The following is a 12,838-nucleotide window of genomic DNA, read 5'->3' as shown; positions in this document are numbered from 1 at the left end:
TTTGTTATATAATAATCCAACAAGGAGAAAAACTAGCTACAGTGCCGCATAGGTTCATAGGTTCATAGGTTCATAGGTTGGTACTAGGCTATCAGCCCTAGGGCCTATACAAGCCTAGCCATAACAATTCCCTGGCTATTTCTTCCCACATTATTTACTTTCCTGGACCCCTGTCTAGCAGGGCGACTGACGTGATCCCTGGGGTGAATTTCCTTTCTCCCATACAATCGTCAAGGTTCCTCTTGAAGAGGTCCAAAGAGGCACTCTGCTTGACATGTATGGGCAATCTATTCCAGAGTCTGGGGAGTCTCTGGGTCAGGAACCTATCCCTCCAGCATGTTTTGTTTATTGTGATGACAAGGTTTAGATCCCTGGAGCGTGTAGCTCTGAGGGATTGGGATTTCTTTAAGTGTAGCATGTCCAACAGCTCTGGGTTTGACATGGTTTTGTATGTTAAGCAGAGATCGCCTCTGAGTAGACGATATGCGACAGAGTATAGCTGGAGTTTTTTAAGGCGGTCAGCGTAGGGCATCTGCTTTAGGCCTGTGATTCTTTTAGTGAGGTATTTCTGAGGCCTTTCCAGTTGTTGCAAATGTCTTGAGAGGTACATACCAAATGGGGTGTTGTATTCTATAATGGGTCCAATGAGGGATGAGTACAGTGGGACAATGACCTCCTTTTTTCTGGATGAAAAGCCCTTCATGATGAGGTGTGCCACATAGAAGGATTTCCTGACTGTTGTGGCGATGTGGTTATCAAAGGTGAGACCACTGTCCACCTGTGTCCCTAAGTCTCTTATCACACTTTCTGTGTTTAGTGTACTGCCACCTATATGGTAATTCATGGATACATGTTTTTTCCCAAAGGGGATAACAATACATTTCTTAGCATTGAGCTTGAGCCCATGGCTCTGGCACCAAGCATCTGTTTCTGTAAGGCCCTTTTGTAGAGTATCCACATCATTTGGGGATTCAATAATGGCTCCCAGTTTGCAGTCATCTGCAAACATTGTTAGCCAGAGTCCCTTAGTGTTGACCTGTACTTCAGAGAAGTAGATGCCAAACAAGAGCGGCCCCAGGACTGAACCCTGAGGTACTCCACTTGTCACTTGTCTGGAGCTGGATTTGGAGTCGGCTACTTTTACAGTGTGGGTTCTATCAGTAAGCCATTTAGCAACCCATTGGGTGACATAGGGATTAATGCCCAACTTAGTAAGTTTATCTATGATTCCAGAGTGGAGGATGGTGTCAAGGCCTTGGCAAGGTCTAGATAGGCTGTGTGGACCACCTTACCCTTGTCCATGGCTCTGGAGACTGATTCAAAGAAGTCAATCAGGTTCAGGAGACAAGATCGGCCCTTCACAAACTCAAACTGGGTGGGGTCCAGTGTTTGAAGGTTGCCAATGTCTTTGTTTATAAGTTCCATGATAATACGCTCCATGGCCTTGCAGATAAGGCTTGTCAGACTGATGGGATGGCAGTTTCCGGGATCCAAGGTGGATCCCCCCCTTGTGGATTGGGATAACTGTAGCTCTGCCACTCAGTGGGCACGAAACCTGAGGTGAGGCTATGATTAAACATGACACTTAGGTGAGGTGCCAGTTCATATTGTAGTTCATGTAGTACACAGCCGGGATGTCATCTGGTCCCATGGATGCTGTATTCTTGGCTTTAGAGAGTGCGTTTTGTACCTGTGTGGCCGTTATTACTGGAATTTGGCAATCTTCCGGTATTGAGATGGGCCATTTAGGGGGTGAGGGGGGGTGAAGTTGGCACTGAATCGATCTGCCAGGATATTGGCAATATCCTTTGGATCAGTATATTTAATGCCATTCTGTTTTAGCTCAGAGCAGTTCTGAGCATTGCCATTTAGATTCTTGACATAGTTATAGAATGCTTTGTGGTTATCTTTGGAATCTTTGGCAATTTTATTTTCGTAACTAGCTTTGGAGGATTTTATGAGGCATGTCAGTTTCTTACTGAGACTAGTAAGGGAGTTTTTTGCATCCTGGGATTTTCCTCTTTTCTGCAAAAGTTTCTTCCTTTTGTTGTAAAGTTTGTTTATGGCAGGGGACCACCAGATTGGCTTCCTTTTTTTGGATGAGAGCATTTTGGTTCTATTTGGGATGGCACGATTCATGCATGAGTGGATGTGCTCGTACAGTGCCTTAGTGTAGGATTCAGCAGTTGAACTTTCAGTTCCCGTCTGCATGGGTGTTATGAAGTTTGCATCCCCAACACATTTAAAATATTCTGCCTGGTCTGCTGAATAAGTTTGTGGGTTATTTACATCTGACAGTGAAAGCAGGAATGAAATGTAGAAAGTGAAGACAGATTTTATTCACAGAGGTCATGATGCCAATATGTCAACCAAATTAAAGAGACAAGTCGTTCTCCATCCGATTTGGTATAGGACTTCATTTACATTATCTACTGCCTCCCTTTCATAGAATTCAAAAACTGTTTTACAGTAATATCACCAGTGGACTTCATGGTCTATTAACTCTCCTTTGTTTTTTTTTTTTTTTTTGTTGGTAGCACTATTTAAGCATTTACACACGGCCCAATGATGCAATAGTTAGTTTACTATAGCTGAGATTAAAAAATGGAAGTAATAATGGTTGCTATTGATTCACAAAAGTTTTAGAGAAGACTATGACTTGTGGAAAAGCAGTCTGTGCTTAATGATGGGCTCAGATGAACTACCCAGTCCTGGCAATCCTACCTGCACTGTGTTGGTTATGTTTAGTTGCAGATATAGCCCTCGGACAAGGTTACTCAGAAAAGCACTGCTTAGCTAAACCAAAGGCAGCAACAGAAATTGCAGGTGAAATAGCTCCAGAATTTCTATTGTCCTTGGTTATTTTCACAGAGTTTGCTGCTGTGGTATCTGTTGGCTGTTAGAACTGAAGACAATAGTCCCAGTTTGCCATACTGCCATTTTTCTTTTCAGTTTGTCTTTTATTACTAGGCAGATAATATACAATGCTGCTTCATTCTCTCCTTAGTCATGTCTGCTGGTGTTTATTTCATATAGATGGTCACACCTAAACATGACTCATCCTTATTCTACCATTTTCTCTTTTTTCACTTTTGTGTGCACAGTTTGCAGTAAACAGCACAACCTTCATGAAATGGTATTACCACCAAAGTATGAGATGTGTTACTGCAGCTCACAGAACAATATGAACCTTGTTTATTGACCATAAGCTCTGACTGATTGATCAGGTTTAGGATTTCAGGCCACACAGTAATAGTCTTGTGCTGCGGGGAATAAAAAGCTTACTTCATGTGATCGTAGGAGAAACTAGTACAAATACATGTCCTTAGTTGGTGAATTGAGGAAGCAATCAGCTGAAGTCATGCTCTGCTAAGTATGGTGATGTATAGATTCATAAATTGTTACCAGGCTAATGACCTGGGGTCCTTTCTAAGCCTAGCCATGTTTACCTGAAAGAAAAATAATATCCTGTATCCAAATAGGACATTGAGGGCCAAGAATTTATAAGCTACCTCTGTCCATAAGTGACATGGGTGCCGGGCCTGGTATAAATTTCCTATTCCCCATACATTGGTCTAGATTGTGCTTAAACTGGGTAATAGGTGAACTTAGCTTCACATGGATGGGATACCAGCTCCATAGAACTAATAGCCTCTGGGACACATATTTGTCTTTCCAACATGTTCTGTTTAAGTCACAGACAAAAATTCAGGTCCCTAGACCTTGTACTTTGACTTATTAATATGTGGGCGATTCATAAGTGTGGGGTTTGTGGATGCCTTGTAAGCCATGTATTTTTTCTTTTGGTTTAATCAAGAATTTAAGCTACTATTTATTTCTTTTGTTCAGGGCAAATCTTTGTCATTATTATTGATAAATTTGTGATCTAAAGAATCCATAAAAGTTTAAACTATGCATATCACTAAACAGATGGATACTAGAAACTCTCAAGTATTGTTACGATAAATTAATCTAAACAAGTACAATTTTATAAATCTCCTAAAAGTGACCTTGCAGCCATGACATACAGAGCTGGAAAAGTAGTGAATTTTACAAAAGTGCAGGAAGTTAGTGTAAAGAATAGCTATCACATGCAACTAACAACATCCTGGTTACATGTAGCCTTCCTTCTTCAACAAATAATAGTTAGCAAAAATAACAGTAATATATCAGAAGCACTTTCATGTAGGGAGGGCCCAAGTGATGAACAGTATCATGTATAATCATCAGGCTCTTAAGTGAAGACCTCACCTCTTAAGGTACCGTGTAAATCTCCCACCATATTGTGATCACAACAATATGTTCCAGTCATCCCCATGGCCACTGCATGCTGGATGTAGTTAAAGTCATGAAATCAAGATCTTGTAACATAAGACAGGGTGCATTACAATAGCCAAGCCAAGAATAGACCAGGACATTAATGACTGTTGCAAGGTCACATGATGGAATTCATTGTCTGATGGAAGACATGTTCTTAAGATGGTAACAGTTTGTGTTAACAACAGTTGCAACCTGTTCCTTCAGTGTCTGCATGGTATATTGGAGTACATCTAAATCATGGCCCTTTGACACAAACTCAGTCCCGTTTCATGTAATACACTATGAAGAGACAGGTATGGAATAAAAGAGGGCCACACAGTGGCATGCATGATTATCACCCTGTCACACCATTTGACTAGACCGAACTTTAGGTAAATGCAATTCAATAACTTAAAGATGGATATTAAGCAACCCTCTAGGGAGATAAAATCAGATGACCACATGTGACGGAAGGAGAGCTATAACTGAATGCCATCAGTATAAGAGTCATGCAATAAATCCTTCACTTAAATGATGTCTCCAAGTGGAACATTTACACAGTGAATAACAATGGGGCTGATTTCTAGTGAAATGGAATCCCACATTGTAGGAAACAGCTCCTGAATTTTACATCTGAGACAACCCACTGAGAATACCTTGCCTTATAAGAGGTGAACAAACTGGGGATTGTGGATAGTGAGATCATAGTAGGTCAGTCAAGACATCTTGATCCATGGTGTTTGATAGATCAAGGAGAACCAATGTAGATTATAACCAATGATGCCCGACCATGGTGAGATGATTAGTTATGCAATAAGGTCTGAGGGGTGTACATGGAACAGTTATTACCACTTACCCAGGCAGAGCCAGATCATGATGAAATGGCAAGGGCCCCCCACGCACACATACAGCAGTCCTCCCGGCAGCAGCCCACTCCCACAGCCATTCCAGTGTCCCATTATTTGGCTATTTCTCCCCAGTTACCATAAACACTGTTGAAACCTGTCAGGGTGCACATTATTTTCTTCTTTACTTCTACAATGATGACAGATATTTGGAATTAATTTTAAACTTTTATTTTAAATTTTATTGAAAAAAAAACACTGACAGACATTTGTAAAAAACAAAAAAACAAAAAAAAATACAGCCTTATAATGAAAACAGACTTAGCATTAACAGTAAACTTCTCTTCCCTTGAAACTTACAGTCATTGAATCAGCTCTGAAATTCACATTCAAAGAAAATATATCTAGCCAGTGTCAGATTAAGTTTACTTTTGGGCTCTTTTCAAACCACAGGACCTTTGCACACATTTTTAGGTCCATGCATACATGCATGGTGCTTTGATTCACCTTCTTGATTGAGCTATATTCCTTGTATAATACAGCACCACTTGTTAGACTGCGTTTTAAATTTATAGTTTTGAGCATTTTTCCATTAAGTAATGAAACAAAACTTGTGAACCAATAATGACAAAATTGCCCATTTCAGAACATTTCAACCATAAAAGGGCACTCAAGCATCTGTCATTACAATCCAGTAATAACAGTCAATATGGACAATCTCTGCAGAAGGAAAAGTCGTCTGAATATTTCCACATTAAAGAGATATATAACTAATAAAGAGGTTGCTGCTAGCAAACAACTTTAAATTTCAGTGTTTCATCTATGAATTCAGTGCCTGCTGCCCTTGAAGAACAAATTGCCTATGTTCCATTAAAAAATGATATGCTGGTAATATTGATATAGGGAAGGGATGGCAAACCAACAAATCATTCAGAGTTACAAGGCATCTCATCCAAAGGAGAACACACTCAGGAATGCAGCATGCCCACCTCCCCTCTTAATGTATAACACAATATTTATAATCCATCTACATGATGAGGGAGCAGAACCCATAGCCTTCTGCATCAAAAGCAATTATACTACCTCTTGGGCTACTAACACTGCTTTCAAATTCCATAACACAAACAGTGATGATCATTTCGTTAAACAAAATAGTTGCACATTGAAAACAGATTTAGTGTAAGGAGTAGTAAATGTCTCTTTCCTTGAAGCTCACAATTCCTTGAAAATGCACTGAAGCTCACAATTCCTTGAAAATGCAATAAAATTCTCATTTCCTTGAAAATGTACTGAAACTCCTGTGTTTTGAGTAGTCTGGTAGTTAGTGTAGAGGATTTAGGCTCTGGTCTCCCATAACCAAGGTACAGGGTTTTAGTCTGAGTAAAGTAACTGATCTGCCATCCCTACCTAGGTGCATTTCACACACACACTTTGCCAAGACATAAGATGTACCTTACTGATACAATAGAAAGAACCAATAGCAGGTGCGTGTATTGACTCCGTATGTAAATTTGCATTGCACGCAGAAGGTTTTCCTAAAGAAGAACTCCTTTAAAGAAGACATGTCATTTTCTTTTAAATTAAAAAGTAAATGATGTGGCAGCCCTTCTTGCCAGTGGGCTCCCCCTGGCCATCAGGCCCTGGGTGGCTGGCTAGATCTGCCTAGGTCACCTATTGCTACATCTGACTCTGTACCCAGGTGCATTTTGAGACACTTGAGTGCAACTTTCTATTTACTGACCCACTGTTTTTTTTTTTTGAGTATTTATGTGTTTGATAGTTTTTTTGCTAAATGACTTTCATGACGGTGTCAGTTTGTTGAATTTGAAATTTGTAAGGAAGAAGATTTGATGCTCAGGTTTCTCCCTGTCTGACTTGTCAATTTTCCTTCCCCAGTTTATAATAGCATTTAGTGTTATGTTAATATGTAAAAGTAGCTGACAAGGATCTGAGAGACCACATGAGGATAGACATGATTGCAATGGCATGTTTATCACCTTCTCTGTAACCTTCACAATAAATCGTAGAATTAAGATGAGGCAGCAATTTTTTAGACTGCATAGATCAAGAGACATTTTCTTAAGAATTAACATAATAATAATCACTTTTAATGAAAATAGAGCAGGTGCTCATCTCTTGTGATGACTGTGGAAAACAACTGAAATCTAAAATGTCAGGTATTACATTATCAGTCTGCTAGGTCCAAGATACAGCCCACAGTGAGTAAGTTGAACAGTAGAAACAACCCAAATGGCAGTTCCTTAGTCAACATAAATGTATTTATTTATTTATTTATTTATTTATCTGATTTTGTTTATTGGGATAGAGCACTGATCATTTCTGACCAATGAAGACTCAGTGCAAGGTCAAAAACTGACCAGACATACAAAACAGATAAGAGTGCAACAACACATTAGGGATAGTAAAACGATACAATGGTACAGTAAAGCTTTGGTCAGACAGTAACTCTAATGCATTAATTTCCAGTATGTACAAAAGGCTCAAAATATTTTAAAAATTAGAGAAGAATAAATTAGAGAAAAGGAGAAAAAGGATCTTTGTCGTTGAGTTAGAGCAGTGAAGAGTTAAAGTAGACTTATCTGTGGGGGGTAAGAGGTATATTCTGCTTGGTTAGCTAAATGTAGTTTTAGTAGAGAACTGAACTTGGAATAAGAGCATGAGTATATAATTTCAGAAAGGAAGGACTCCAACAATTTGGGCCTGAGAACTGACAACGCATGGTCAATGATATGTAGATTGGATTGTGGGATTTGTCAGGAATCTGCCAGTTTAGATCAGCAACATGATCTATAAAGGTATTTAGGAAGGAATGAAATCTAATTCAAGCAAATTTATCATCAAAGATCAATGCAGCTGTATCACACTCTGATGCTGAAAAGGTCTTTCAGATCTGTAGATGTGTTGTACATATATATATATGAGTGTGTGAATGAGAGGTAGGGTAGAGGAATGGTGAAGATGCAGGGATTAGAGTTGGCGAAGGTGGATGAGTTTAAATACTTGGGATCAACAGTTCAGAGTAATGGCAAGTGTGGAAGAGATGTGAAGAAGAGAGTACAGGCAGGGTGGAATGGGTGGAGAAGAGTGTCAGGAGTGATTTGTGACAGACGAGTACCAGTAAGAGTGAAAGGGAAGGTCTACAAGAGGGTGGTGAGACCAGCTATGTTAAATGGGTTGGAGACGGTGGCATTGACAAAAAGGCAGGAGTCAGAGCTGGATGTGGCAGAGTTAAAGCTGTTAAGATTTGCACTTGGTATGACTAGGATGGATAGGATTAGGAATCAGTATATTAGAGGGTCAGCTCAGGTTGGACAGTTTGGAGACAAAGCAAGAGAGGCGAGATTGCGTTGGTTTGGACATGTGCTGAGGAGGGATGCTGGGTATATTGGGAAAAGGATGCTAAGGATGGAGCTGCCAGGTAAGAGGAAAAGAGGAAGGCCTAACATAAGGTTTATGGATGTGGTGAGAGAGGACATGCAGGTGGTTGGTGTGACAGAACAAGATGCAGAAGAGAGGAAGAAATGGAAACAGATGATCTGCTGTGGTGACCCCTAATGGGAACAGCCGAAAGAGAAGAAGAAGATGTGTTGTACACTCCTAATTAGAAAATAAATAAACAAATACACCCATCCATAATACTTACATGCATGAATGAATGAATAAACACATACATTCTTAAAAAGATACAAAAAACTGAGAATAATACACATGACTGCAAAACTGATCAGTGAATCATAGCTAATTGGTTCTGATATTCATGCAGTGTTTTTGCAGGGTATTGCCAATGAGTGCGAGTTTTGGTACCCAAGTAGTACTTTTCTACCACTTACTTGACAAGTTAAGCATGGATTGATAAGAAGAAACAGATGGCATTACATATTACTAACTGTTTCTCTTTGTTCTTGTTTGTGTGGTCTCTCAGTATATGTAAGTAGCAGGTGGAATAGGAGACCTTATTCCTTCATTTATTTTGCATTGTGCTGTATTGGACAATATGCCTGGTCACTTGATAATGGATTGCTTTGGAGTATGTGGTCCTTTTCGATAATTTGATCACTGGGGCATGGAATGTATATGGTCCTCTAATAGCTATCATTTGCTGTTTTCAGTCCCAAATAAGGTGTTGTAACCTATAATACATACATACATTTGAGATATATATATATATATATATATATATATATATATATATATATATATATATATATATTTATACACATATACAGTATATACATATAGATGTGTATGTACATGTTTTTTCGACATATTTGAATTCTATACACACATACACAAACCTGCACACAATATATATATATATATATATATATATATATATATATATATATATATATATATAGATAGATAGCGAATAGAACCACCACCACCACCAACATGGCCAGATTTATTCCTTTTCCGTCCTTGAGAACCAAAATGTTCAGTATAAAGATCAATGAAACATAAAATAGTTAAAACAAATAATAACTTTAATAAAACAAATACTAAAAACAGCCTCAGATAAGCACTTTCGGGTTCTTACAACCCTTCATCAGATCTATCCACTGTAGCCATGTTGCAATATTTAAATGTAATAATATCCAATCAGAGAACAACTTCATCTTTGTTCAACCAATTGTATCCAAAGAGTGCTTGAGACAAAGGATTGTAGACTAAGAGAATTCATTGGTCTAAGTACATCATGTATAGACCAATAGGATTACACTGTGTGTTCCCAATCTCCTACATCCACTAAAACATCACCGGCTGTTGAATATCTAAATACCCAATCAAATTCATCCTCTGTCATATAGATATGTATGTACATGTATTTTCGATATATTTGAATTTGCGTTTATATTATTTTGTCGAAAGACGACAATATTGAACGGCAAAAACTCTGAAAATGCCGTACATCGAAACTGTTCTTGTGGGGGGCTGTGCCCCCCCTGCTAATTATATATAACAACTCCGAGATTGCACTACATTGAGGAAAGAGCAAATTCTCTCATCCCCACTGTACCATGATCCTGCAACAACACTTTCAATGTATGGCATTTACGACATTATTGCTGTTCGATGTTTTCAGCATGCGATAACGTGAAGTAGACCCTTGAATTCTATACACACATACAGAAACAGACACACGCTATATATATATATATATATATATATATATATATATATATATATATATTTATATAAAATAAATAACTTCAAAAACCAACAGAAAGAAAGCAGAGGAGAGCCAATGCTGAGCGCTTTCATTATCAACACAAAGAACCACCACCTAACAATTTCCATTCGGAGACGACAGGTCTGACAGCAGACTTTTACTACTGTTTGATTTATCACTTCATGCTCTCTGTTGAAACTGGATAGTAACATGGACTTTTTAAAACAATTTTATTGGCTTTTCTCCTTTATGCCTTATTTTTAAATACTATTTAACACAGGTATTCTTGAATTTTTGATAATTCTGATAAGTTCCATACTACTAAATAAAGGAGCGAAAGCGCTCAGCATTGGCTCTCCTTCACTTTCTTTCTGTTGGTTATTGAAGTTATTTATTTTATATTTTATTTTTTCTTCAAGAGTGTTTGGTCGTTTGTTTTAGTTATTATTATTATTACTATTATAATATATATATATATATATATATATATATATATATATATATATATATATATAAATCTACTGAAGTTAATTGAAATACTACAGTAGATGAACATAAAAACATTTGCAAAAAAGACTGAAAATTTTGACATAACGTGTATGTGCTTGTGTGTGTGTGTGTGTGTGTGTGTGTGTGTGTGTGTGTGTGTGTGTGTGTGTGTGTGTGTGCACGTGTGTGTCATACTTCTTAACCTCTTATTACAGGAAATCTGTACAAAGCCTAAAATAATGGGAAGCAAAGGTCCAAAATAGGGACAGATTTTAAATATTGTGCTTTTTCTGAAGGATATAAAGTTTGAAGCTGAAATGTATGTCATTATTTAGTGACTTTAGTCCTCAGTGATTTGCGAGAAAGTCACAAATGCTCTGGGGGAATAGATCAAAATATGAGGCAAAGATGTGGACATTCTGTGAAACTCTGGACAGTGGAGAGGTATGGTGTGCATCTGTATGTGCTAGTAAATTTGTGTGTGTGTGTGTGTGTGTGTGTGTGTGTGTGTGTGTGTGTGTGTGTGTGTGTGTGTGTGTTTGTGTGTGTGTTTGTGTGTGCATGTATGTTCATGTGAGTATGTGTAGTGTGTGTGTGTGCGTGTGTGTGTGTGTGTGTGTGTTGTGAGTGTCTATGTGGTTGCTTGTGTATGCTTGTATGTATATGCTTGTGTGTGTATATGTGTGGTATGTGTGTGTGTGTGTGTGCGTGTGTGTGTGTCTGAGTATGTGTATGTGTATTTGTGTGTATGTATGTTTGTACTCTTTCCTTCCAAGCAGGAGTGACTGGTCTGTAACCTTACAGCTGGTAGCCATCAACTCTGTATATCTGGTGACATGCACAAAATTAAGTCCCTGAAGGGTCTTTAGGAATTTAGCTAACATGTTGTGCATCATGTAAGCAGAACAAAAGAGATCAGTGGTGCAGGGCAGCTGTATTACTCTTTAGAAAATGACTTGTCTGTCCTTTGGCATTAATGGCCTATGTCAAGAGTTTCTGCTTTAACTGTTTCTTCAATAAGCCTCCCAAAGTAAAAAAGAGCTGATATAGGTCATGAGTGCTCCTTCTGGTAGTCTGAAAGCTTAAGTGCCTTTGGAATAATGGTTGATTAATGATGTCTGGAACTTCGGTTGGCAGTGGTGGTGCAGCAGTTAGTATTGTCGCCTCACAGTAAGATGTTCTCTGGTTTGATTCTTGACTAGGGAGCTTTTTGTGTGAAGTCTGCATGTCCTCCCTGTGGTCATGTGGACACCCGCTGAGTGCTCCAGTTTCAGCCCATATTTCAAAGGCATACAGTAGGTGGATTAGACACTCTAAATTGGCTGTGAGTGTGAGTCAGTGGTATGGATGAACTACCACAGCAGGGCTAGACACCAGGCAGTATAAACCTTGGTTTGTGATGATTGTCACTGTTGAATGTGACACTCCGACTCCTTGTGCAAAATGGGAAAAAGGGGTTGAGGATGGATGGATGGAATGATGTCTGGGACTTGAAATCAATAGAAATATTGGTGTTTAAACATCTGGAAAAGGTAAGGGTTGTATCGTCTGTACATGCTGGTGCTCCACTTCATTTTAGTGAGATGTTCAAAAATGAGGAACATAATATCAAAACGTACTAGACCCTCAGATTTTGCATTTATTTTGATGATTGGTGGTGTACAGCCAACAAAATGCCAGTACTCTTAGACATATATCACACTTGGTCACATATTACTTGGCCATCCTCTAATGATTGCAATAAAGCTTTAAGAATTTTGAAGTCCCTGAAACTTTTCAATGACAATATGTACAATCAGTTAACTCAGATGGTGATCAGGAGTTAACGTTGCTTGGTCCATTGCAGTGTCAGTACTAGAAGACTAATTCAAGCACCTACTGTGGGGATAGAACCGACAAGGTTTGATATTATTGGCATAGTTTTTTTTCATCCTTCTGAGACACATATGCTATTACACACTCTCTTCAGAGATCAAAATTGCCTCTATGACTACCCATCTCATATTTAGATATT

The sequence above is a fragment of the Protopterus annectens genome, chromosome 2.part0 (assembly GCF_019279795.1).
Source record: "Protopterus annectens isolate FY-2018-M chromosome 2.part0, PAN1.0, whole genome shotgun sequence".
Lineage (NCBI taxonomy): Eukaryota > Metazoa > Chordata > Ceratodontiformes > Protopteridae > Protopterus > Protopterus annectens.
This window is presented reverse-complemented; position numbering follows the sequence as displayed.